The sequence below is a fragment of the Suricata suricatta genome, chromosome 11 (genome assembly GCF_006229205.1).
Source record: "Suricata suricatta isolate VVHF042 chromosome 11, meerkat_22Aug2017_6uvM2_HiC, whole genome shotgun sequence".
NCBI classification, from domain to species: Eukaryota; Metazoa; Chordata; class Mammalia; order Carnivora; family Herpestidae; genus Suricata; species Suricata suricatta.
The window spans coordinates 2,241,994-2,245,285 of record NC_043710.1 but is presented as its reverse complement, the minus strand read 5'-3'; the positions used below and the strand labels follow the sequence as shown (position 1 = coordinate 2,245,285).

The window sequence follows — 3,292 nt, the reverse complement described above, 5'->3', positions numbered from 1 at the left end:
CACCGCACGCGCCACTCGGCGCCCTCGGGCCGCGAGATTGACGGCCGAGGGCCCGCCGGCTGCGCGAGCCGGGACCCGCACCTGCGCGGCCAGGCGCGTCACCCACCGCGGCCGCGGCCAAGCTGCTTCCCCTGCGCCTCACTTTGCCCGCAATTGGGGCTCCCGAGGCGCGCAGCAAACCCTTCCTGAGCATCTGGGGCGTCAGGCGTCGGGTCCACAGCCACCCACGGAACGGATAACACCCCTGATGCTCCTAGGACCCCTGTTTGGGGGTAGTGGGTGGGGGGGGGGTAGGAGAGGGAGGGAGCTGTAATCAATAAACGATAATCAAATAGATACCGTATCAGACAACGAAGGGGGTGTGGCAAGGGCAAGAGCGGGGCAGGAGAGGTGGGGTGTGAGTAGCAGTCTAGAGTTGGGGGTGTCGAGAGGGTACCTGGCATGTCCGGTTTCCCCAGAAGTGAGGGAGATGGAGTTTAGGGTCGGGATCACGCCTGTGAGATGGAGGGGAACTGCAGCAGGGGTGGCCAGAGGGAGAGGTTGAGCTGTGATGCAAGCCGGCCTTGGGTGCTCGGGCTGGGCCAGCTCTGTGATAAGCCTGCGCCACAGGACAGGAATGCCCACGCCACATGCTCCTGCCTCTGGAGAACAGTCACGGGTCAGGGCCAGCCTTGCAAGGACACGACCTTGGGAAGGGCAGCTGTGCCACCACAGCAGCCCCTGGAGGGGTGGGCCCCAGACCGGTGTCTGCTGGCCCCACTCCCAACAGGTGCGACAAGGACCTTGGCCTTGGTCTGTTGGGCACATCTCCGTATCCCTCACAGAGACATCTTTTTTCCTGCAGTTTTTTATTCTGAAAAATGTCAAACATACAAGCCCGGTGAACATACACTAAAGTCAACACCCACCCGAATGCCTAGACACAGCAGCTGAAAACGGTTTGCCACCTTTTCTCTCTTTCTCCCTCTGTATCACCTCCACGCCCACGTTTTAGCCTCAACCATTAATTCGCAGCAGGTGACATCTTCCTCCTGAATACTTCAGCATCCAGCTCTTACATTATCAAAATAAGATGCATTACACTCGGGAAATTTTGCACCAGCCCAATGTGATTATCTATTAATGTCCATAATCAGCTTCTCCCAACTGTCCCAATAATGTCCTTTATAGCTGTTATTAAAAGTCAGGATCCAGGGGCGCCAGGGGCGCAGCCGGTTGAGCGACCGACTTTGTCTCAGGTCATGATCTTGCGATTCATGGGTTCGGGCCCCGCATCAGGCTCTGTGCTGACAGCTCGGAGCCTGGAGCCTGCTTCGGATTCTGTGTCTCCTTCTCTCTCTGCCCCTGCCCAGTTTGTGCTCTCTCAAAAGTAAATAAATGTAAAAAAAGAAACATGTTTTTTAAAAATCAGGATCCAGTTGGGAATCACCATGCATTTAGTTGTCATGGCTCCTTAGCGTTCCACGAAGGGCAGAGTCCCAGCCTTGCTTCCTTTTCTTTTGTCTTTCTGGCCTTTCACATGACCATTGTGGAGAGTCAAGATACCTATTCGCAGCTTGTCCCTCAACTTGGATTTCACTGTTTTGCTCAGCCTTGCATTTAGGTTATGCATTCAGGGCAGGACAATGCACTGCAGGGCCAATGCAGCGAATTCAGGCACCAAATCAGGCGGCAGCGGGATTCCCCCCGACCCGGTGCGGATAAGTGCGATCAGGTGGCTTCTGCCGGGAGTCTCCATTCTCCCTTTGGTGATTAACAAATAATCCATGGACTGAAACTCAGACCGTGCAAATATGCTGCTCCCAGATTACCTTTCAGCCTGTCATCTTGCATTTAATGATGACCTCTGCCTGAACCACTTCCTTCCTATAAAGGGGTGTTTTTCCTAAATTCGTCTTTCCTTCTACATGTATCAGTTGACATTTTTTTGAAAAGGATTTCCCTCTCAATTTCTCGGTCAGTGTGGACTAATGGTTGTTTTACTCACTGAGTTGTGTACTTCCTGTACTGTCATTACTCTGTTTTCAAAAGAGGACATTATCTTTGGATATTATCCTGTAGTTAGCCAGCGGGAGCTCTGTCAGAGTGACTACTTTGAATTTAAATTAAAGAAAAATTTTTTTTTCGAGAGACAGAGAGAGGGAGAGAGAGAATGAGCAGGAGAGTGGCAGAAAGAGGGAGACACAGAATCCGAAGCAGTCTCTAAGCTCTGAGCTGTCAGCACAGAGCCTGTCTCTGGGCTTGAATTCCTGAACTGCAAGATCATGACCTGAGCCAAAGTTGGACGCCTAACTGAGCCACCAGGCACCCCTCCTTTTTAAAAATAACACGTCCTCATCATTCTTTAAGCACTTTCTTATTTCCTTCTACAACCAGATGTTAGAGGTGCATTCCTTTACCACCCTAGGCCTGGAATCAGCCGTTTGGGGCAAAAGCAGAGAAAAACCGAGGCGTTTCTGGGATTGACAGCAACCAGGAAGGAAGGATTGGCATGAGGATGGAATGAATTGGCACGTGCTGCTCTCGAGGTTCCAAGTTGTCTTTTATAAACAAATGTGACTTTATAAATAGGAAAAATGTTTACTTATTTTGAGAGGGAGAGAGAACACACACGCTCAGGTAATGGAGGGCAGAGGGCGAGAGGAAGAAGCAGGCTCCACCCCCGCGGGTCTCCCACACTGTGAGACCCTGACCTGAGCCAAAAGTAAGAGTCCCACCCTCAACCTATTGAGCCACCCAGGCACCCGCGGGGGAAAACGTATTTTAAGTGTGAAAGCGCGTGTATCGCAAGTTGGGAGAAGAAGACCGACAGCACAGTCAGCGATGGTGAAAGTTACTTAATTCACATGGGAAAAAAACTGGATTCCTACCTTAAGTGAATTAAAGAAGGAAATGCGTTAAGAGATTAAGTGAAGCGACACAGCTGTCAGCGCTTCAGGCAAGAAATGTGGCAACCGGGAAGTTTTGCAGGTGCGCTTCCTCCTGGTGCTCGGCCCAATGCTGGCCGGAGGCCTCGGGCAAGTACAGGTGGCCCCGAAGGGGACCCCCAGCGCGCGCCCTCGGCCCAGCGCCCCGACCCGCGCGGGAGCCCCCGCGCTCTAGAGCCACCACGCGGCACCAAACTGCAGAAAAATGACGGAAACAGCGCACCTAACGTTAGGAGGGGGGAAGCCAAGCTGCCGAGGCACGAGGGGCGCACTCCGTGGGGAGGTGCGGAATAAAACAGAGGCACCGCGCTCCAGGGCCCGGCGACCGTCCCCGGCGCGGGGTCGCCGGGCCCGGCAGCCGGTGG

General features: G+C 53.5%; 1 protein-coding gene across 1 annotated transcript in view; it reads right to left on the bottom strand.

Moving 5' to 3' along the window:
- Positions 1–573, bottom strand: part of DHCR7 (7-dehydrocholesterol reductase) — a 21,268-nt gene extending 20,695 nt beyond the window's left edge. The window contains exon 1 of the mRNA XM_029956785.1: positions 437–573. The gene's annotated coding sequence lies outside the window, so the exon portion shown is untranslated. The remainder of the gene's footprint in view (positions 1–436) is intronic.
- Between the last annotated feature and the right edge of the window lie 2,719 nt (positions 574–3,292).